Genomic DNA, 25,252 nt, shown 5'->3' with positions numbered 1-25,252 from the left:
AATTGTTAAGTATTGTTTGCTATGGAATCCGATAGATGAGATTCTTACCTATCTTCTACATTGTCAAATACAGCTGGAAATGTGTTTGTGACTGAAATGTGAAGTTATGACCAAAAAAAGAGAGTGTATTTAGAGATATCGATGATGTCACTAACACCCCTTTCATTTTGGGCCCCTCAATTGAATGCTACATTCGATTCCAATTCTCCAAAATGGATTTCCCGGGCTGTGTTTCCAAAAAGAGTGTAACTAAAAGAGGCATATGAAGGCATATTAGGGTTATAACCAGCGCCAGCATCTAATTATGCTTACTGGTATACTGCACATCCTTCCTCATCGTCATTTTTATTACTTTCAGTGAATACGGTTCGAATACTTTCATTTTCATTTGACGATTTGATAACTTCGCTTAGTGAGTGAGGAAGTGTCAATTGAAGCGAAATTGTGAGGCCCTGATTATGATTTGTCAACAAAATTGAATTCCTTATAAAAATCAGTACAAATACTAAAATATGAAAAATAAATTAGGACGCCCTAAAAGCATCTCAAAATCAGGACATGTCCTGCTGAATCAGGACAGATGGTATCCCTACCATTGGATGACATCAAAATGAAAGCTTGTTGGTCGATGTTGATGATATTCGTGAAACAGTGGCCTTGAAATCCCCGCAGACTGCAGACTTTTCATCCAATAGTCCAATAGTTTGATCGGCTTCTTGATCAGTACGGAGAGATATGCGTAAGCGCACCCAATGCGATGATCTTAGTGTATGAGCTCAACCAAATTGGAACTCGTTACCGTTGTCGCCGTTGCTGCCGCTTCAGCCGCTTCTGATGCTGCTACCGCTATATAGGAGAAGTGGGATAAAACGGACAACCTAAGAAGAACTTCAATTATATCTTTGGAAACTCATGTTTCCCAAAACTTTGATGCAGTTTCGAGCAACCCTGGTTGCCATACAAATGAAACACAAATTTCTGCATTACTCGAGAATTATTCAAGCAAATGGAACCGAATTAGGCATATTGAGGTTTTAGGGTGCATTAAATGTTTCTATGGTAGTTATACTCTCCAACCCCTCTCTAAGGGAGGGTTGCCATACAAATGAAACACATATTTCTGCATCACTCGAGAATTATTCAAGCAAATGGAACCAAATTAGGCATATTGAGGTTTTAGGGTGCAATAAACGTTTCTATGGTAGTTAGACTCTCCATCCCCCTTTATAGAGGGGTGGGCGCTATACAAATGAAACACATATTTCTGCGCTACGCGAATTAATCAAGCAAATGGAACCAAATTCTGCATGTGATGGTTTTAGGGTACAATAAATGTTTCCATGATGGTTAGACTCTCTCGAAAAGGGGGGGGTGTGCTGCCATACAAATGAAACACAAATTTCAGAATTACTCGAGAATTAATCAAGCAAACGAAACCAAATTTGGCATGTGGAGGTTTTAGGGTAAAATAAATGTTTCTATGGTGGTTAAACACTCCACCCTCCTCTCCAAGAGGAGGCTGCCATACAAATGAAACACAAATTACAGGGGGCACACAAACACAAACTTCTGCATAACTCGAGAACTAATCAAGCACAATTTGGGATGTGAGGGTTTTTGGGTATGAGTAATGTTTCTATGATGGTATGATACCCCTCCCTGCTATGGAATGGAGAGGGAGTCCCAAAAAAATATTGAACATATTTCAACCAAAAATATTCCAGCCAAGGCATGACAATTGAAATTTTTCGGAAAACTCTGAAGGAAAAAGAGAAAATTCGGAAAATTAAACAGTGACATAGTGACAAGTGCTGTTAGTTTTTGATGTTTGCGCTAGCGAAATTGATCTTTGTTCGAAACTGGAAATGGATTTTAATGTGATGAAACGCACTCCCATATCTTCTTCTATCTGTACAAAAAAAAAGGATCGCCAGATGTGTTGATAAGAGCAGAACTCGAGGAAGGAATTGTCCGATTTAGGGCTGTCTTTATTTTATCATATTTTCTGTATAAAACATTTATTACATGTAACGGAGAAGCATGTTATTTACAAGTGGTTGAAAAATCTTGAACGAGAATTGTGTCGAAAATTATCTGATATTATAATGATGAGTTTTGTTAGAAATACTAGGAATTTTATAGTAAAAAGTAAGTTCTCATAGTAAGAAAACGTGAATGTTTGAAGGTATTGATAACAAAAAAAACACATTTTTGGCGGGACGAAGCTTGCCGGGTCAGCTAGTTTGTATATTAAACTAGCCGACTCGGCAAGTCTCGTCCCGCTCAAAATTTGTTTTTTGTTACAGTTCTGAATCATATTTCGGACGCTTAAGGCATATGATGCAGAAAACAGATCTCAACTTTATGCACAGGTATTATTTGGTTGATATTTTTAATAAATTAGTTCAATATGCTTTTAAGCTTCCTACTTTGGTACCTATTTGATTGAAAACATAAAAAATCATCGAACATAATGCATTTCAAATCAAGCGAATAAAAATCCCCCCCCCCTCCTTCTTCTATTAGAGATACCTAAGCACATTAGAATAATTTACTGAATCCTAAAACCTCGACAAGACAAATTTGGTTTCGTTTGCTTGATTAATTCTCGAGTAATGCAGAAATTTGTGTTTAATTTGTATGACAGCCCTCTCTTGGAGAGGGGCAGGGGTTTCAAACTATCATGAAAACATTCCCCGGCCCAAAAACCCCTTCATACAAATTTTCATGTCGATCGGTTCAGTAGTTTCCGAGTCCATAAGAATCAGACAGACAGACATATAGAAGAACGAAGATATGCTAGAGCGAATATGAGCGAGCGAAACAGGAGACACATTTAAATGAAAGCATATGAAAGCTTTTCTTATAGTTTGCCAACTACACGGCCCAGACAGAGAAAGATATATTCTCGTTCATGTACTTCTTTATCCTCTTAAAAACACTTTACAACTTTATTTTATGATGAGGTGTAATATTATCACGCTCCTATATAACAGCACTGGCAGCTATATGGATAGCGTGGTCGTGTGAAATAGCTTTGCATTCCAGCCGGCCTTGGTTCGATCCCCATTGACGTCGTATGGACTTTTTTTGGCACAATCCCAAATGAAATGAGAAAATAAAACAGAAAGAGATGTTTGACCACATACATACAAACCATTTTCAAGCTTTTAAAACAGCTCATTATTTGCGCATTTGACTCTCCAGCACACTAAATGGCATCATTTTTGCCAAAGATTAAATGTTTTTTGTTAACGCTAGTTTGGGTGAAGGAATAGATTAAACAGACTTTTCACAGTCAACTGTACGTTTTACCCCACCAGTACAATTATTTCAAGAATTTAAATTTTCCCTCAAAAATGAATTCACTTCTCCGTACATACCTAATATCGCTACTCTGTTAACTCACAAACCGAAATATAGCCATCACCGAATTGAATTTTGATATTAAACCACTCAAAATGCTTAATATGGAAGCAGCTAAAATTACACCCACACGCGGAATCATGTATAATTTTCGGTTTTTGTTTCCCACTTTTGATCAGTATTCGTTGCCATAGCGTGGCTCAAATATTATAGAATAACATGTAGATGGTGACAGATTTTTCATTCGACCGGCGATAGAATCGCAAGTGGAGTGGCTTACAATACAGTTCTTTGCTTGTATCCAAATTATATTCAGCTGTTACTCTGGTCGCTCCTTTTGATCGGAATCATTTGAAGAGCACAAATTGGACCAATCGAAACGAGGCACATAGTGCATTTGAACAATGCTTGACATTTCACAATTATTCAATCAGTTATCTCATGAAAAATAAAATGTTATCCATTGTGATACATTCGTAGAAATATTTCCTATGAATTGATACAAACATCTTTGCGATCTTTTAAGAAATAATCGAGTTATAAGCGTTCGAAATCTTTCATTTCTTCCTACTTGTTCAGTGCCTAAAATCATTCCTTTTTGGCGGGAGATTGGGATATTTCTGAAGGTGGTAAAGTAAAGTTAGCAATATTGCAGAATAACTTCGGTGGGTTAGTAACACAAGGTTTGTCCTGAAAACAACAGCAACAGAGAAAGACGTGCCCCAGTTGCCGGCGTTTGTGTGTTTTTTTTTTTTCAAAATCGGACAGGTTCTGCGGAAAAGAAATGATAGAAACATATGTTTACCGGTTCCGTGTTTACAGCGGAGAACTTTTGGGTGGTGTTGGGTGGCGGAGACTGCAGAAAAATACATCGCAAAAAAAAGTCGCTCTCAAATTGAACTCGCTCTTTCTCACTCTCTAGTGCTCATGCGACAGACCAGTCGAACGTCGACAGCGATGCTGGGTGCATACAAGGTGCACATTTTTGCTGCTGTATTTAGTTGGCGCGCTTACCTTCAACACGTTTATGGCTCTCACAGGCAAACTTACACATACTCGCGTTGGAGCCTGTTACGGTTGAGCGCGGGGGGAGTGGAGGACCATATTTCGCGAGTTGCGCATGTGTTGGTGCGAGGGGTCATATTGTGTGTTAATTCGCTGGTTTAGTTATACCTCAACTGGAACAGTGTTGCGCGCTTGTTTGCAGAGTGACTTTTGTAGTGATCACACAGCAGTAGTGCTGCGGAGCGGGTTGGATGCTTGAGAGAGAGTGCGCCGGATGCGAGTATGAGAACCAAGGGGGATGCAATACATGTGCAACATGACGTCTGTGCCTATGTATACATACTTTGATAGTTTCTGGCATAGCGCCCGGCTTACGTAGTTAGTACGAGTCGTCGGTGTTGATAATGTTGCTATTGTTGTTGCTGGCGACCAGCGACGACTACACGAGCGGTTGGCTCGGTACATTTCAGCGCCGAGTCCTGCAGTGTAGTCGTATTCGCCAGCTCGTCATCGATGCACTTGGCTGTTGCACTTCGGTCTGCCGTGAATTGTATCACAATCTGGCAGTTAGTTCATTCGCGACGTCATCCAAGCGCAGAAGTGCACTCGTTTGCTCGGTAATTTTAGAGAACTATTTCGAATTGAGTTGTAGCCTAGCGGCGAAACGCGCGCGCCTCTGTTCAGGATCATCTCTCGTGGGTTATTTTTGGTTGTTTCTATCCCATCTGATACCGGCACATGTTTCCATGCGAAACAATTTAGTTGCAAACACGTTTAGTGTTCTCTCTCTGTGAAGACAATTTCAAAAAGTGGTTCTTCAAAGAAAGAAAGTGAAAAGTACTTAGTCCTGGTGGCCCCCAAACAATTGCAATATCTTGTGTATCTGCTACTGTCTATTCTTATCAACGCCTCGCCAGATAAATTACAGATCGTACCGCGAATTGTTTTATGTGTGTATATTGTATCTGTGTTTTCCCCCCCTCTGGGATAAGGCCCAAGGCTGGCTGCCGCGTTGACAACACGGGTGTGATTGACTCGATAAGAGCGCTCTGATTTCCGAGATTTGATATAATTCGCCGGCTAGCTTTCTTTATTTGTGTACCGGTTGATGGCCGCGGGATTTTCTTCCCTTTGTGCGCGCTCTCTCCCCCGCAACCCAGTGAAACAACATAGATAAAATTTGACGAATCAAACCGAAGTGCTGCTTGGTGGCCGTGGAACTGTGGATGACAAGTAGCGGCGGGCATCCTAGCCGGAAAATGCAACTAGTAAAACAAACCGTGTCGATATAACCAGCTATAGGTGACCGTCGTGTGGCGTAGTGAAATACACTATTTCCATTGTGTAGTGGAAGCGAAAAAAAGGTGGTGAAATTCGTCAGTTTAAAAGTTTTAAAGCCTGCGATAGCTGGGCACCGTCCAACCGAGCGTTGTGAAAACAGTTGTTGTGTTTTATTTTATTTTTTCTATTGTGAAAAATCTGAGCAAAACTGAGATACGAATTTCAGCCAGCTGCTGACGAAGGCACGTGTGGGCAGATTTGCGTGATTGATGAGCAAGGTATTTATACAAGGCGGGACATGTGAAGTGCAATGATACTAATCGAGTATGTAGTTTAAAAATCTTCAGTTGTGATGTTAAACCGATGGCTACGGCTCGGGTGTTGATGAGTTGTGTAAACCGACGGGGAAAAATAAACAAGGAAAGCAATCGTAGGGATCGCCCTAGAGTCAGCTGACATTTGTGAGAATAATTTGCGCATATGAGTCGTCAAGATGCTGCTATAATTATGCGATGCGTTGTTGAATTCGGAAGTTGATATGATCAGTCATTGAAATCCAATTATCCATAAGAAAACTTCTCCTCAGTCTGAGATTTCTTTTTGAAATTTTTCATATTATGCGTTTTACATTCTTCGGAAATATACAGAATGTCACGTAGCTCACTGAGAATCCCTTAGGATTCTCATTTTTGATGAATACGTCTTCTTCTTCTTCAATGGCACTAACGTTCCTAGAGGAACTTCGCCGTCTCAACGTAGTATTACTTGCGTCATTTTTATTAGTACTTAGTTGAGATTTATATGCCAAATAACGCCTTGAATGCATTCTGAGTGGCAAGCTCTAGAATACGCGTGATCACAGTGCAAGTCGGAGGAAATTTCTTTGACGAAAAATTCCCCCGACCAGAACGGGAATGGAACCCGAACACCCGGTATGTTAGTTATGACGCTAACCACTCGGCCAAGGGAGCACCCCTTCCACAAATATGGTCGCATTTCAACCGTTGCAGATGTATAGTATATTGTTAGTTTTTGGCTTGGCTTGCCTAAACCAAAAACAAAACTCAACTCAGCAAAGTTCTAGTTTTCAAAGTTCAAAAGTTAAAGAAATTGCCTATCGAAAAGTGCCCTCATATAATCCTGTTAGTGAAATAAATTGATACTCGAGCATTTCTGATCTGAATTTTCCGAACACTTATTACTGATTTCATATTCCGAACACTTATTACTAAAAATGGTACTCTTTCGCGAAATCAATTAGATTTTTAGATACAATAGAGCCTTCTTTTTCATTTGACTACAATAGAATTGATTCACAAATACATATTCATGGTGAAAAACTAAAAATATGTTTAATCACTTTTGTCTCAAATTCCGAATACCATTTTTGTCACTGACCCATATTCCGAACAGCAAAAATGCAATTTTTAAAAAAAAATCTTAATTTTTAAACTACTGGACCGATTCATATGATCGATATATCGAATTAAAGTCAATTAGCTAGTCTTTTTCAAAAAAAAAATTATAGGAGGTTGTGTCCAAGATACGACTGCATTGTTGACGTAGAACTACGCTGTTATTTTATATAAGTCGCTTGTTTATACCTTCCGATATTATTCTATAATGCTGTGAAATTTACGAAACAACTGCTTAGTAGAATAATCTTTGAAATGGTTTTTTATTGTAGAATCAGTTGACGATAATTGATTGATGATTCATTCTTGCCCTCGCAAAACAATAAACTAGCTGATCGTATGTCGCAATTTATTTCATGTCAATGCATTGAAAATTTACCTCGAACGCTATTCCGGTGGCCTTTTTTGCAATTGACATAGACTCGGCTACAGTCGATTATATACATGTTACACCAGCACCATTATTCCACATCTCATAACTACATCAATATAGCTTCGGCACCGAATGGAAACAACAACAATGACAACACTTGCAAGTATCAAATATCATGCTATAAGTTATTTAGTATTGCCTCAAAGCAATCGCACCTCTAGGCATCGTTCGTACAACGTAAACCAAGCGCCAAACAAGCGTTCGCCATAGCATGCATACAGAACCATACATTGGTGGCATGAAGCTACTAGGAACACAAATACTTCTCATCATTTTGCGCTATTCTCAAAAGAAACGCTTTTATTAATATTACTGGCCTCAAAAAAAAAGTTGCATTACTTTCTCATGCTAGTGCACCCGTGGCCGGGTGGTTAGCGACTCGCATTATCATGCCGGGTGTTCGGGTTCGATTCCCGTTCTGGCCGGAGGATTTTTCGCCAGAGAAATTTCCTTCGACTTGCACTGTGGTCACGCGTATTCTAGAGCTTGCCCCTCAGAATTACATTCAAGGCGTGTTATTTGGCTTAAGAAATCTCAACTTAGTATTAATAAATGACGCTAATTAATTCATAGGTTGAGACGGCAAAAGTTCCACAGGGATTCAGGAGGCCATTCAGGAGGAGGAACTGTCAGTCCTAGTCAGTCAGTGCTTTCCTACCAAAAAGCTCAACGTCGGCCTCTAGGAACCGACGCGGGGCTCAGCGTGTTGCAACACATTATAGCTACATTGAAAATCAATTACATATGGAAATTACAACGCGTTTTGGAAAAAAAATCGACGACGCATCTATGAACGTCAAGAAAATATGGGAACTCTAGCCTAGTAAACTAATACATTATATAAATAAAGCCGACGGCTTTCAATGATTATTGAAAGACAAAATGCATGCAGCAGTTGCAGTTGCTGAGTCTGTACAAGATATCCAAGAATTATCGGTGAAAGAAGAATTTGACGAAAAGATTCTTAATTAGTAAAGATGACGTTATTGCACAGACCTCGGTCAAGCCAAACAAAAGGTTTTAGTTTTAGAGTTGTTAGAAAGCTTAAGCTCAGGGTAACTCTAGTTATATGAATCGAACTTGATTCATCCACAAAAAAATGCGTCAGATTCAAGAAGCAGCTTCTCGATCATTGTAGGAGGAAGCACAGGATGCGATTCACGAATGTTTGGATAAATTCAATCTCATTTGAATCTGTCGATCTTGTCAATTGAAACCGAATTAGCAAAGGCATTCCGGGAATCGAGACATATCCAGTAGGGTTGTACGATTGTGACCATATTGACACACCATTTGACACTGACGGCATCTTACTTCGGACACATTATCTGCAAGTGATAAGAAAATCTTGAACGATAATTGTATTCGATAACGATTTTATATTGCTGAAAAAGTTTCAGCGGAAATGTTAGGAAATTACAAAAATTGTAGAAAATTATAGGAAAGTGATTGAGTAATGATCAGCTCCTGAGTATTTTAATAACATCAAAAAATCATTTTCATTCAAATTTTAACAATTCAAAACTGCTTTTGGGCAAGCTAATTCGAGAGAGAATGGCTTCACAAATACGGATGAATTATTTTGTCATCTATTTAGCGTCAAGGCAAGGTCACCATATTTGCACATGTCGATTGAATTGGAGTCGAACGGATTTTCAGAGCACAAAAATCGATCTCGATCGAATTGTGAAATCCGTTCGCGTTTTAAATCCGATCGGATCGGAAATGTTCATCATTCACGTTTCTTAACCGTGTCAATGATTGAGAAATTTAAGTCAATGGGATGCAATATCCTTTTAGATACATCTTTAAAAGTTTGCGGATCATGCCGTTTATCTGTATACTCTTCCAAACCAAAGCAGTGTGATACTGAGGAGCAGATCAGTACAGCAGTAGGAAATACTTTAGAAGAAGTACCATCAATAGTTTCAGTCGTTTCAGCATCTTCGCAAGATTCCCAAAACAGCAATATACCAGAGTATTCCCGAGCGTACAACATTGAGCTATTCAACAAGGGTATTATCGCCGGTATTAACGTTTCACCAACAATGACGAAAAGACTTGGACAGGCTAGTTACCCCGAACATAAATTTAAAGAAATTTATAAAGGTATTAAAAGAAATATATTTTCCTTTTCACAAGAAGAAGACGAAGAGTCGAACTTTAAACAAAAGGCAGAAGAGTTTGATGAGACTAACAATCAGCTCAAAGAGAAATTTGACCACACAGAGAAAACAAGATCAGAAAAAGATAGAATTTTAACAGTTTTGCCTAAGTTGGTTCGTGCAAAAATGGAAGAATTTGGCGTTAATAAATATATGGCAATTCAAGCCGAAAAACTTCATAATTTCATAATTTTTCATAATTTCTGGCTAAAAATGATTGTGAACATGCAAAAATTCAAAGTTTCGGAAATTCATAAAAATTCGATGTTCCACAAAGTTCGTCAAAAGTAGTTTTACAATCTTGGACCCACTTTTTAAATTTTGTACATGACTTCTATTTTATATGAAACAATTAAAAAAATAAAAAAAATTTGTATTTTGGATATTGCAAATTAAAGTTTTTTTTGTAAATAAAAAAAAAGAGTACTAATTTTTTTTCTCAGTGTTTATTTTTTTCATGTTTAGCCATCAATACTCTATAACTCTTTCTAAGACACTATTTCGGTACGATTCATAGTTTTTGAGATATAAATTATCAAAGATTTCTCCTACTAAAATCGATACGCCCTTCTTAAAAGTTACGCTTGAGTCAAAAAAAATCCCAATTGCTGTGGAAAACTCATATTTCCTTCAACCCAAACGGAATACAAACTTTCATTCGAATCAAAAATACTCATGTTTTGTCATTTGTCGATTTCATTTGGAAATGTTCAGTTGAGCTATAAACTAAAGAAAAAGTTGATGAAGAGAAGTCGATCAAATCACTTACACCCTTTCCTTCTGCGGCCCTCAAGTGGGATCGACATTTTTTTTGGGTTAATTCTGCGTGGGCTTGTTGATTTCTATATTCAAATGGGACAAATATTTAGGGGCACCCAAAACAAGAAGGCAAACACTCCTTACCAAGTCTCTGGAAACTGTGTACTAGCCTCGGCACAAACCAGTTTTTATTGCCATAATTGCTTCCCGAACTGATCCATGTTCGGTGCATTACAGAACATGAGCCTCTAGTGAATTCCCAGTGAATTCGTTGTATCAACGCGGGAAATATGCGCGAATTATCGTTCCGTACACACATCACAGGACATACACGTATCTCCTGTGTTGCTGCTCTTCATCAATGTTCCACCGTCAACCTTATCAATATTTATCGCATGATCTAGCCGGTCCGAACGAACGGTATAGTCCAAATCGATCATTGAGCGGTACAAGCTGGTTTCTCGGTGACATTGAAAAGGAATGAGCAATCTTTGCAGCAGAGTAAGGAATGAAATAAACTATGAATATCACGTGAATTGCAAACACTGTGGAATCGTGTAATGCGTCAGGGTCTGGCTGTTGGAGAAGCACATTTGATAGATTGTAGCAAGAACGAAGTTTGTTCACCAGCTTGAATCACAGACGATTATACTTACAAATTTGCGTTCGGCTCGATGAAGATTATAATTTTCCACTCTATTGAGAGGGCTTTGATTGATGCTCTTTTGCTTTCATGCATAAGTATCATGAAAACATTGTTTTGGGAAGAAGTCCGGGAAGTGCGCGTATGGATTAGTTGGTAGATCCTACGAAGGGGACATTTAAAATTGTTTTCCCAGAATATGTCGCGCCCTTCACAAACTTACGCGTCGCGTAACTCCTATTGGGAGTTATCGTCTCATCTTTTGGATTTACCAGTGGAGCTTTAGACACCAAAACTTGGATGACTGGCAGTGGTATAAATTCCGAATTCTGGATTCCGACTAAACCGCATTATCATTGATCACGTGAAATGACTACATGGCGCATATTACGATAAAAGATGTTGAAGGGGACTGAGATACGCTGAACTGCCCTCTGTGGCACTGGACGAGATGGCTTCTGCGTTCTGAGTGCATAAAGTATTAAAAAAGATATATGGAGGATGAATAAATAGTTTCTCCTTTGCCGTTTTCGCTCCAAACCAGCGGAACACGAAGCTAAAATGCATCAACGAAAATTTCAATTGAACTAATAATGCAACCAAATAGACGACTTACGAGGGCAGTCCGAAAAGTACTTAGCCTACAAAAAAAAACAAAAATTTTGGAAAAGTGGCGATCTATTTCTCAACATAGTCTCCTTTTAGCTTGATACACTTGACCTAGCGATGATCCAACTTCTTTAATCTCAAATCAAAAATACGTTTTCTCGAGGTCTGCAAAGCAGGCCTCCTTGGCGCCGAAGACCTCCTCATTTGAGTCAAATTTCTGCCCGGCGAGTGACTTTTTCAAGTTTGGAAACAAAAAAAAAGTCGCACGGGGCCAAATCTAGAGAATACGGTGGATGGGGCAGCAGTTCGTAGTTCAATTCGACCAATTTGGTCCTTATACTAAACTTTAAACCATGCATGATTAGTTATTGTAAAGGAATTTCGCGTAGCAAGCAATATGTCTAATAATATTATGTACATTCGCATGTATACTGCACTTCGAGTGCGCGATTTATAAGCGACTAATTTACACAACAGGCTTCGCAATGGTAGAGGTATAGAAAACTACAGTGGAGGCGATCTGGCGTAGTGTTAACATCCATACCTCTCACGCAGAGATCACGAGTTCAATTCTCACTCTCGACATTCTTTCAAAAATGGAAGTAAAGGTGACGAACCAGCCGAAATTTGTTAAAAGTCACTATAATAGAGAAAAAAAAAAACGCCCGAATGTATCGTATCAACTTACATCGTTGGCATGCAATATTCGTTCTCATGGCAACCTAGCATCAATGTTGTCAAAATCAAAATCAAAATAAAAAGCAAAATTTCCGAAATAAAAAGCACATTCAGAAGATGATTTCATGGCATGAATTTTTCAGTAGTTGAGGTTATTATCGTAAGCACTTAAGTGTCCAGATTTCGATGCATTACGATACACTTGCTGCACGGCAAAATTAATCGCCGCTTTCTCTTTCTAAACGGCGAAACTGGGAAGCGCAAGTAAGGCCAATCAAGACGTGAAATTTAGTTCAGCAGAAAATCAAACCAAACGCATAAATCATTGTACAGTCGCGTATTCTCGTTATTCATTTTCTACCCTACTTATATTTGGTACATTCTACGAACCAGAATATTAAGTATACATGACAAGCAAACCCGTGGTTTGACGATCCAATATTGGCTCAACATCGACTCAACAAGAGCGATTCGTTGTTTCGATAATGGCTGATTTGTTGGGACACCATTGATGAATCATCAATTAAATTTTTGTTTGGGATAATGAATACGAAATTCTTATTTTTTTAACGTGGGACTACGTCTAACCGGAGTATATGGGGGGTAAAATGAAAACCTAAACACAGAACATGCAGGAAAAAATGAAAGATTCCGAATGGTTATAACTCGAACATTTCTTACTGGATCGGAAAGATGTTTGCATCAACTGATAGGGAATATTTCTACGCATCTATCGCAATTAATAAAATGTTATTTTTCATTAGATAAACAATTGAATTACTGTAAAACGTTAAGCGTTATATAAACGTCCTAACTACCTCGCTTTGATTGGCCCGATTAACGGTTTCCTCAAGCAGCATTGGGGAAATCGGCATCGCAAATACATGAAAGTATGGGGACTTTTGTTCTCATCGAACTGTGTTCCCTAACACAGACTTCAAAACCAAGCAGCGTTGGAGAAATCGGCATTGCCAATACATGAAAGTCGGGGGTATTTTTGTTCCGACTGAAATGTGTTTCCCTAACACGGACTTTAACTCTATGGAGCGTGGGGAAATTGGCGTGGGCATTTTTGTTGCGACTCGAATGTGTTTCCTTAACGTAGACTTGAAACCAATGGAGCGTTGGGAAACTGGCATTACAAATTCATGCAAGTCAGGAGTATTTTTGTTCGGGCTGGAATATATTTCCTTAACACAGACTTCAAATTCATGGAGCGTGGGGAAATTGGCATTGAAAATTTATGCAAGTCGGGGTTTTTTTTTGTTCCAATTGAAATGTGTTTCCCCAAAAGCCCCCGCAGACTGCAAGCTTTTGTTGGCCGATAGTTTGATTGGCCGACTTAATCAGTACAAATGCATATGCGCACACTTCACCGATTCAGTATCGGCAAACCGCATTCAAACTGTTTTGTCGGCAAACTGTCGGTCGTCTGTTTAATCAGTACTGGCTAGCTTTGACCTGCGGCAATACGACGATTGTTTATTGATCGATAATTCAATTCGCTCTCAATTTTGGAATCCGACATACATGCCGTGCGAATCACTGAGAATGGGATGTACCCAATACTCTCGGATTCTGTTTTTGATTTTCCTTCTCCGTTGTCAAACGATGATTAAGCAATATGCGTTCGACGTACATATCAAAATCGAAACTTCAAGTTCAAGAAGTACGTACACTTGAGAGATGCAACCTTCAGAGGGAAATGTAAAATAAAATAATAGTTTGATAATTCTTCCGTTCACATATTTTGTCCTAGGCATCACACCAAACGTAAAAGAAATGTCATTAAATTTACTTATAACGAAGAACATAATCTATCACAATGCATGCATTGACCTTATATGGCAATTATTCAATCTTTTTACTCACAACCGAATATATTAAATTCGAAAATTGTTTCATTCAATCAAAAAGTCAATCAATACAAACAAATGATTGCTAAGCTTAGGTAGTCCCACGTCAACTTTGCGGTTATATCATAGATATAACCCACCCATTTTTTATAAAATGTTTTATTAATTTAAATACAGTGTTCAATTACATTATTTTAATTACTCTGCTTGCTTTAACGATAAAAATAAATTATAAATGAATGATTTTACCCACAATGATTTCAAAAATTCTTGTACAATCAAGAAGATGTTCATAACGACCTAATCCACTTTTTTGAAAGCATCGATTACTCGATAATGTTTCTGTTTTATTCTTGCTCTACCGCAATTATTTCTGGTTATTTCCTGTTCATTACAATTAAAGACTCAGGATATATTTAATTTTCGCTTGTCCTTCGCTTAACTCATTCGCGCCTGGTTTTGGTTAACCTTCTCTTGGATGGTTTCTTCAACTTATTCTTAACTAATTTCACTAACAAACCCTAATGTGCCCCTTTATAATTATTAAAGATCTTTGACCCAACACACACAAAATTTTCAGATTCAAATACAAATGGATAATTTACATAAAAAAATATCTACATAGACTGCGTTGGAACCGGAAACTATTGACATCCCTGGAACATATAAGATGCACAGTTGCTCTCGTAACCACTGTAACCCACCATATCCATAAGACGGAAATTGCTGCGTTAGGAAGTCACAGCTGATCAGTCGATAGTCGCTTCTTCAGTGTTCTCGCCTGTCTAGATGAAAAAAAGAAATACAATGATGTTAATAATAAGTGCTTAATTTAAAATATGTATGTTTACCTGAGATTTCATAGGATAAGGATATGGATAAGGATAAGTGTTACTGTATACTATGTTCTCGTAGTGTACTGTGCCGTTTCTATCCAGCCGCTCACTTCATCCATTCGCAACGACATATGTAAACTAATTATTGCTTAGAATTTTCCAAGACCAAGCTGCAAAACAAAAAAATATATATATAGAATCAAACCGTCCATCCTCCCTAGCGAAATGTTGAAAACAGTTTCTTGTCCTAGGAAATAGATACATGATTAATTACAGTGAAACACAATGCTTATCTCCGAGTTATGAATTACGTATGTGCAATGACAGTCTGCTCACCATTGTCCAAGGTTAGATGCTGAAAAATAAAGAGAAAATGGCTTTATTATGTTAGTTTGTTTTAATCTGATTCGTTGTATTGAACATTTAATACACCGGATGGAACTTTTGTTACTCGCCGACGGAAACTAATTCTCGACCAAGAAGGTCGCTAATGCTATAAAGTAAAATATACAGTTTTTCGTTGGTATGTATTCTGTAGCGCATTCGAACCGTCTGCTGTAGGGAGAAAACTCGCTCACAGGCGGGACACATATAAATGTCATCCTTCGTGCAAGTTCAATACTCCGGCTGGTCAGGAGGTTTGCGTTCATCTGGCGGTTTGAGCAGCGACATACCGATTTGTCGGACATCGAGGGATTTCAGCAGTGATAGCGAAGATGAAACCATGCTTGCGGTGCTTCCCACGAAAGCGCCAAAGGACACCGTCAAGGTATCGATGGATCCGGGAACACCCGGACTCTCGCCGTTGTTTTCGGTGCGTTTCTTGAGTTGGCTCTTTGAGTAGCCGGGTTGTATGAAGGTCAGGTCTCTCCTTTTAGATTTGTACGTGTTGATATATGATTTAGAAACAAATAATATACTTTGAATATGAATAATTATAGTTGTAATACCCAACTGTCGGTTCAATTCGAATTCATATCTGTTCAGATCGTTATAGAATAAGTTGAAGAAGGTAATGCCAATAAAGTGAATACTTAAGGGAAAGAGCAATTGTCAGGATTGACATATATTCTCATATCAAACAGAGTAGCCTGATATTTAAGATAACCTAGGAGGGTGGACATAGTTTCAACCAATACCGATGAATTTAATCTACAAGTCTCTGAATCAATTATCAGAAACATAAATCGAATTCACCACCAGAGGTACATAACCTACCCGAGCGCAGTTTTAAGGACGTTTCCACGAAGTACCATCTTGTGTTCGCTCTTCGTTGAACTAGCACCTTCAACGCTGGCCTCATTATCACTAGATTCCACTTTCGAGACGAAATAAGATAATACGAAGTTTTCCAGCTTCTATAGGTTATATTTATAGTGATTTTTTCCCAGATGCTTACGAGCGTCAAAACATCCTCGCAATAGGTACACGCGAATTTTTGGTTGTCTTCAACATCTCCGTATAATTCGTTGCCCGATGTGCAATCCACACCCATTGGGATATTATCTTTCCGTTAAGCAATGCCATCGTGAATATAATTGTATAATGCGGATGATCTGAGAAAGAAGAGGGAAATATTAATCATGTTGGAATTTATATAGAATCAAACGGTCGTCTCTTATCGGCGAAATGTAGGCACTGTTTCTTAATTAAATGCAGTAAAAACACAACGTTTACCTCCGGATTATGAATTACGGACGTGCAATGACGATGTTCACAATTATCCAAGGTAAGCTAAAAAAAACAATGAAAAAAGGGCGTTATTATGTTGGTTTGTTTTTATCTGGTTCGGCGTATTGAACATTTAATACACCGGATCAAGCTTTTCTCACTCCCCGACGAAACCGAATTCTCGATCAAGGAGATATTTATAAAAAAAATAAATTGGAGAAATCAAAATGCTTTCCTCCGAATCGCTACGCTTCCACAAAACAAATGGTGATCACAAAGTGCGCACTTCACAGTTGCTAGGAATGAAAACATTGAATGTCACTAATTGCATGAAGTGAAATGTACGAATCTCTGGTAGGGATGTACATTGCATCTGACATCAGTTTTACCGGATTTTGGTAATACAGACTGCCCCAGAAAGTATGGACGCACCCATATTTTAGTATAAATAAAACACAAATGTTAGAAACTTAGTTTTTCTTCGACATATTGTTAACATAAGATTAGTACAACAGCCCGGTGTTCTCAATTTCTGCTATCTATCGATTGTATGCAAGCTGGCGCACCTTCTTGCGAACGTTCTTCATGAGGTTCAGCACAGACTTCTTAGCGACGAGTCTAGACACTTTTTTCCAGTCCTTTTCAAATTGTTGAATGGTTTCTGCTGGAGAGACATGTTTCCTAAGATGTGCCTTCGTCAATGCCCAAAATTCTTCAATAGGGCGAATTTCCGGGCAATTAGGGGGATTCATGTCCTTTGGAACGAATGTTATATCTTTTGAGGTATACCACTCTACCGTTAGTTTCGCGTAATGGCATGACGCTAAATCCGGCCAGAAGACAACAGGATCGTTGTGGCTACGAATCATGGGTAGAAGCCGTTTTTTTAAACACTCCTTGATGTAAATTTCGCTGTTCATTGAAGCAGTTGTAATGAACGGTTGCGAAATTTTACCGCAGCCACAGATAGCTTGCCAGACCATAGCCTTTTTACCAAATTTTTCGGCTCGAACGGATGTTTCAGACTTGTCTAATACTTGCCCTTCTCGCGCCGTATTTATAGTCGAATTTAACGTATGTTTCATCGTCCATTATTATGCACTTCGAATTCCCAGCAAGCATCGTATCGTACAGCTTTCGCACTCTGGGCCTGATCGATGCTTCTTGTTTTGGGGTTCGTTTTGGCTGCTTCTGCTTCTTATATGTTCGCAGATTCAAACGTTCTTTTGCGCGATGAACGTTTGATTTCGACGTGCCAACTTTTTTGGCCACATCCCGTTCGGATACCTCTTTCTTTTGCTCGAACGCCTTCATTATATATTTATCCAAACGAGGACTGGCAGGACCTTTTTTTCGACCTGTTTTCGGTTTATCCTCAAAAGAGTTATCCTGAATTTCCTGATCGCTGTTCGCACGGCTTTCTCACTAACACCTTCGATTTTTGCTAACTTTCTTAATGACAATCCGGGTTCTGTACACCATTTGTGCACAATTTTTCGCCGTTGTTCTGCTGAAAGGCCACGCATTTTGGAAAAACACTGCTAGAAAAAATATGCCACTGCACAGGTGCTGAGAGACAAAAGTAAACAACGGGACGCAGCCAAAAAAAAGGACCAAATATAAAGTATTGTGAAATGGCAGCGGTTTCTGACTGCGTCCATACTTTCTGGGGCAGTCTTTATGTACAAAAAATTTGTACATTTTACCAATATTTCAACTACTAAAGATTTGGTAGCTGTGTTTACTAATGTTTTTCTCCAGTGTAAAACACAAACATGGAAAAACTGCAATCCGGAACCTGAGTCTGCGCCTGAAAGAGAAGTGCTGCTATATATATTACCACATATCCACACTTACCTTTTATCAGGATCAATTGCCTGCAAGGAATCAAAATTATTATGATAATCACGAATACATAATACACATAATACTTAACGCTTACAATACACAACACTAGCATTGGAGGCAACACAAAACTGCAATCACAACAAAAGAGCAATAACAAGAGAATTGTCACGGAATAGGGAACGCATGGAAACGAACCCGCTATACAAAGCTTATTGTTTATAGCGAACATTCGAGAAGGAACCCGACCAAAGAATCAATAGCAGTTCGAATGACTATGGGACCAACAGTGTAGAGGCGAATGAACTGCAAAGTTTAAAGCCTCTCAAAAACAAAGAATACAATAAGTCAGTCGCAAACAAACCTTCGATCAGTATAGGTCAGCTTTGACTATATTCGATCTCATCATCTCATCATTCAACGGGTAGCCAGACTACTCTCATCTCTACTCATCATACTAGAACTCTGTCCAGAAGCTATCTGGGCGGAGACAGAAGTATTTTTCACACTAGCAGTGATCCGGATGGTAATCCACAAAACCCGCACCTAGAACTATAATTCCATTGGCGGTTTTTTTGACCCCTATGTGGTTTAACATAGGATCTATAGTGAAAAACGTACTTTTTCGTTTATTTCATGCTCAAAAGCTTCGAGATAAAACTTTGAAAAAAAAAATACTGAATGTGCATCTCACTACAGTGTATTAAGAAAAATTATCAAAAAATTAAATACTAAAAAAATATTGAGATTTTGAATTTTTTTTGGGATTTAGAGATTCAGTACTACTTTAATTCATATTTAAATGTGTTCCTACGGATTTTCTGGATATGTGTGATTTTTTTCAGTGTTGCGCGGTATTATTTTTTTTTTATTTTGAGATTCAGTACCACTCTAGTTTGTATTCAAATTTCTTCCTACGAATATTTTAGGTATATGTGATCTTTTTAAGAATTTTTAGAGTGTTTTTCGCGGTACAAAAAAAATATTCATATTTTCAGGTATTTCGAAATTTTGAGAAAAGAATATTATTTTCAAACCCACTTTTACTCTAACTTCTGTTTAAATTCGTTCGGATGTGTTGTTTTTTCCACATGTAGAGTAATTTTTCCTTGAATTTTATTAGGATTGAGCGAAAAAAAAAATTTATTTTTGGCCTTTAGACATTTTTAATGTATTTTGAATTTAGATTTATATTTATTTAAATTTTGATTTTTATATGGTAAATTTTGTCGGTATATTTAGAGCATTGCGCTGAACAAAGCTGGTTGCGAGAAAAATGTGGTAATCGCTCGGTACCGAGTCCGGACTATATGGTGGATGCATCAGAATATCCCAATTAAACTACCAGGGTTGTGTGGCTTTGCGTTGTCCTGATGGAACAAAACACCTTCTCTGTTGGCCGATTCTGGACGTTTCTGGTCAATCGCTAGCTTCAAATGGTCCATTTGTTGACTGTAGCGATTTGAATGTAGTGTATTGCACTGAAAAAATATGTTTTTAAATATATTATATTAAATATATAATATTAAATACTTTTTAATATAACGTCAGGTGTGCAAGTTCGTTTAGTTCTAGCAGGGTTGTATTCGATTTGACTTTGTAAGTCAATTTTTTCAAACAATTTCATTCAGCTTGACCCGTTTCTTTGTTTGTAACTTTGTCTGTAGCGTTGTCCCACATTAATAAAAAAAATTACCCCCTTGCTGTTGATTGATCTGAAATTTGCAATACACCTTCATCTTTGCCGTCATTATGAAGAAGTGTATTCCATGATCTTGAAAATCCAAGATGGTAATCGCCAAAAAATGACGAACTACAAATTTTCTCAAGTATGGGTATCAAAAAAAAAAGGGCTTGATTATTAGAACACAGCTTTTTATGAAAAATGAAAATCCGAAATGGCCGTCACCACAAAATGTTTAAAAAAATATATATATTATGATATATTATACTAGCTGACCCGGCAAACTTCGTCCCGCCCAAAATTTGTTTTTTGTTATCAATACCTTCAAACATTCACGTTTTCTTACTATGGGCAATTTCATGGGTCCAATCGCAGAACTGTTCATTGATTGATCTTCTAATCGACCCCGTATTTTTTTTATGGCAGCTTCCCCTTAGAGAGAGGGGTGGAGAGCCTAACCACCATAGAAACATTTATTGCACACTAAAACATTCACATGCCATATTTGGTTTCATTTGCTTGAATAATTCTCGAGTAATGCAGAAATTTGAGTTTCATTTGTATGGCAGCCCCCCCTTAGAGAGGGGGAAGGGGCCTCAAACTATCACGAAAACCTTCCCCGGCACCAAAAACTCCTACATACCAATGTAGGGGTTGATCGGTTCAGTAGTTTTCGAGTCCATAAGAATCAGACAGACAGACAGAAATCCATTTTTATATGTATAGATTTCGAATACGACTTGTTTCATGCGAAAATGAAATATTTAAACGTTAAAGTGAAAATTAATTGGTTATCACAGTGTAGTAAAAATCGTGATTTTTGTAGGTTCTAGTTGAAGATTCACCAGGAAATGTATAAAATGATATTGCAGCGAAATTAAAAAGGGTAGAAGTTGGGTGTCAATGAGCGAATCGTAGAGCTGTTGGAGAGCTTTAATCTGGTCGAAAGGAGCATTCAAATTTATTATGATTTTTTTTGGATAACATTAAAGATGACGCCTTAACAACCTCCAAACTTTTGGGTTTCTCACTTTTAAAATGTTACCTAAATCCACCAATTTGGAAGTTTAACAACTGTATTCTGTATGAAATTATCTCATTTTTCAAATGGAAGCAACACAATGTTCCTACGTAGCGCTTCTTTTTAAATGAGAGTCATCTCCTTTAGACATTGCAGCGTGATGTCCTACAAACAACTGCGTTATCGGTTAGTGTTACAATTAATAAATAATACTGTTTATTTACTTTCCTTACTAAAGAACAGATGATGTGAATTTCAAAAGCTTCTCATGTGTTTTTCAACTTCGTTTTGACGTTTTTGCGCAGAATTACATTTTCTTCAACCTATAGAGTACATACACTCTGTCCAACTTCTATAAGACCAGGTGATGATTTTGATGCTTTGTACCATTGTATACAAATAATGCTTCAACTTATATTCTAGTGTATTGGTATTGGTGACTACCATACACTGCATGATTTTCATATGTGTGTGTGCAAGCGCTGAGCGTAAACGAACGTTTTTGTAGTTTTCAAGTCTCAAGTTTCTATAAGACCAGTTACATTTTTCCGTGGTTTTAGTTGTTTTTGATCAATAAATGTATAAGGGTATGTAAATGCCGAAGGGAAAGTGCTCACGGAGAGAGAAGAAAGACAAATCGATGCATTTTACCAAGAAAATATTGATATCAAAGAAATTGCTCGTCGAATTGGACGATCCCATCAAGTAGTGCTCAATTATTTGACGAATCCTTAAGGATACAGTAAGAAGGACAGAGCTCCACGTAAATCGAAGCTCTCTGACCGGGATAAACGGGAAATAGTTAAACAGCTTCGAATACCTCAAAATCGCTTATGCAAATAAAGCAATATTTCAAATTAACAATTCGTCAAGTTTTGGTGAAAAATACTCACATAAAGAGAGTTTAAAAGATTATCTTCAATGACGAAAAAAAGTTCAATTAGGATGGTCCTGATTGTTTCAACGGTTACTGGCGTGATTTACGGAAGAAGCAACAGTATTTTTCAACCAGGAATTTTGTTGAAGGCTCGCGGATGTTTTGGGCGGGATTCTGTGGAACCGCAAAGCTCAAGATGCCTTTCACATCATTCAAGGATTACATACACGTTCGGAACCCTCTCTCCTACCATTTTTGCGTGGATATCGTCACAAAAAATTCACATTCCAGCAAAACAATTCTACTATTCATATCAGCAAGGAAACTAAGCAATGGTTTGAGGACCAAAAGTTTAATTTTTTGGACTGGCCGGCTCACTCTCTAGACTTGAATCCTGTTGAAAATCTTAAAGGGATCCTTGTACGCCGAATCTACACTGAGGGAAAACGGTACACCATGATTGAAGAGCTTTAAGTCGCAATTTCGGAAACATGGAAAAATATCGAGAAATCCGTTCGGCAGAATTTGGTAAATAGTATTCCAACAAGAATTTTCAAGGTTATTGGCCGAAATGGCAAAGTTTCCAATTATTGACATGTAAATCAGCCGATCGTTTTGAATTTTTCATTGATAATACATATGAATTTAGAAATGTTCTTATAGAAACTGGACAGCTGAATTATCATATTTAAGCACAATAAATAAACAAACAAACTCTTTTGACCGAAATTGACGTTAAATATATTTTATTCTAAGCATTCAATAATGTATGAATGTATCTTGTTGAAATTCTGTTTGTGTTGCAACGAAATAGAATCAGGGTGGTCTTATAGAAGTTGGACAGAGAGTATTAGGCTAGGGAAAAAGTAATCTATTAGTTTTGCATGTAATTCGAACTTTTTTTCAATATGGTACGGATTATCCGATTTGGGTTAAATATGCACCGTTTTGTTGTAAAATTTGTTGCCATTCTAAAGGTAGCTTCATAATGCCCCACTCATAGTAGTCTTGGTCCTTATTGACGAAAAACTCTAACACTCGATTTTTATATTTTTCTCTTCTTTCTCTCTTCTTTCCCAGTTCCTTGTCACTCAGGAAGTTTTGCAATGCGATAAAAGGTGGTAATCACTATCAGCTATCGAGAAAATAATGGATTACTTTTTTCCCAACCTAATATAAAATGTGCTTTATGCTTTAGTCTCGGACATTTCATGATGGATTCATGAAGTTTTTGCACCAATCGATATAGACACTCCCTAACAATCTATTGCAATACAATTATAAAATTTATCATAGTTGATATGTTAAAATAGTATTAATACAAGAGCTTCTAATTTCCCATATTTTTTGTATAGACCGCAAGGCGTTTCCCTAACTCGAACTATAAAATCGTTCTAGTCCGTATTAGAAAAACATATTGCAGTCTAAATATTTATAGTTATCTTTTGCACAACTCAAAGCGAAAAGATTGAACTAATTAAATTTTGGAGATATCGAAACTCAAACCATTGAAAACGCTGAATTCGCCCGCAACAAAATAGCTCTCACTGGAATCCATCCTTGAACATAACCTAGAGAAATTTAACTACTACAAAAAAAATGAAAGGGGGTTTAAATCATTTGAACGACTTTATGACCAATCCTATTTTACAAAAAAAATAAATCTAAAACACCCTTAATATTCGAATTAATTCGGAAACCAGAACATTTTACTCTCTTGAGCAATATATGCCAAAAATAGCACATCAAATCTGATGTAGCAAGACCAGACTTTGGAGATTTTGGAAAGCATCTGAAGATATCTACGTCGATGTTGAAGCTATAGAAACAGAAACTACTGACCTTCACAAGAACAATACCATAGCTTTTAGAACCATCTCTGAACCATCAAATGGCCCATTAATTTATTTAGAATGGAAAATTCCTTCCCTGTCCGTATCCTGAGAATAGCTTCATAGTAACTTTATGTCCCCTTTTCAAACGTTGGCAGTTCTCCAGTTTTGTTGTTACCTTATTATGCTATCTTTCGATTCATTACAACCGTTACATTTTTGGGAGTACCTGCGGTTCACGTTGCGCAATGTAAACAGGCATGCTCTGTTAACTTAATAGACTACCATAACACCTCAATGAAGCATTAGATACTACAAGCAGCATAAAAATACTACAGTGTTCATACTTGCTGGCTTTACGTGGATACCATCAACATCGTCTAATCAATAATAACTATGCCAATCAATATTACTACGGTTAAAATCATGCTACGACATACTTATAAATTTAATGCAGATTTCAATACAGATTTTTCGAGAGAGAAAACTAAGAGAAAAATATTTTTCCAGATCAAAAACACAGATTTTATTATGGCAACCCTGGTCTTAATACATTTATTCAATTGCAATGGTGCATACACTTTCATATAAGATACACCGGGGCAAGTTGAAACGGATTTTTCGATGGTCAACTTGAAAGTTAACTTAAAAAATCACTAAATCACTAAATTTAAATGTGTTTGCAGCATATACAAGTAAAAATATTTTTTTTATTCAAAAAACTAAAAATATATGTATAAAAAAACTAATAAAAATATTTTTTTAGACTCGATCACATACAGGATTCGATTATATACAGTGAAAAGAAATCAGAGACCGTATATAATCGAGTCCGCCCTGTACTAATGATACAGATAATCTACTAAAAACTAGAAAATAAAAAGAGTAAAAAAAAGTTAAGTTGAACGGATTCATCGTAATTAAATATATCAATAACACAGATAATGTACTAAAAGCTGAAGCTAATTAGGCAAGTAGCAATTTTCACACCCATTCCTTCATCATTGCGAAACCGTATCGTACTCGCACTCGGAAACAAAAAAAAAATTTTTGGAAAAGAATCCACAATTTTCCTGCGGGTAAAAATGTGCAGAATCAAACAAGGATTGAAATAAAGATTCGATAAAAAATATTTTGATTTTTTCCTGAAAATTATGTGTTTTTTTCATCGAAAAAACTGGACAATTTAAACTTGCACACCTGGTACCAATTCTCTAGCCTCAATATGTAGAACGAAACAAATAAATGTGACAGAACTAATGTTTAATAAATTAAA

The 25,252-nt window shown here is 37.4% G+C and overlaps 1 protein-coding gene across 3 annotated transcripts in view; it reads left to right on the top strand.

Annotated features, from left to right (window-relative positions):
• Positions 1–25,252, top strand: part of LOC129763482 (uncharacterized) — a 489,208-nt gene that overhangs the window by 37,142 nt on the left and 426,814 nt on the right. Inside the window, exon 1 of one of the 3 annotated variants that reach the window (XM_055762582.1) lies at positions 4,804–5,930. The exons of 1 other annotated variant lie outside the window; for it this stretch is intronic. The gene's annotated coding sequence lies outside the window, so the exon portion shown is untranslated. Of the gene's footprint in view, positions 1–4,803; positions 5,931–25,252 lie in introns of those variants that run through there. One more of the 3 variants, XM_055762585.1, reaches the window with a different exon arrangement.

Source organism: Toxorhynchites rutilus, chromosome 1 (assembly GCF_029784135.1).
Source record: "Toxorhynchites rutilus septentrionalis strain SRP chromosome 1, ASM2978413v1, whole genome shotgun sequence".
NCBI lineage: Eukaryota > Metazoa > Arthropoda > Insecta > Diptera > Culicidae > Toxorhynchites > Toxorhynchites rutilus.
The sequence above is the reverse complement of the archived record's forward strand: the minus strand, read 5'-3'. Positions and strand labels throughout refer to the sequence as shown.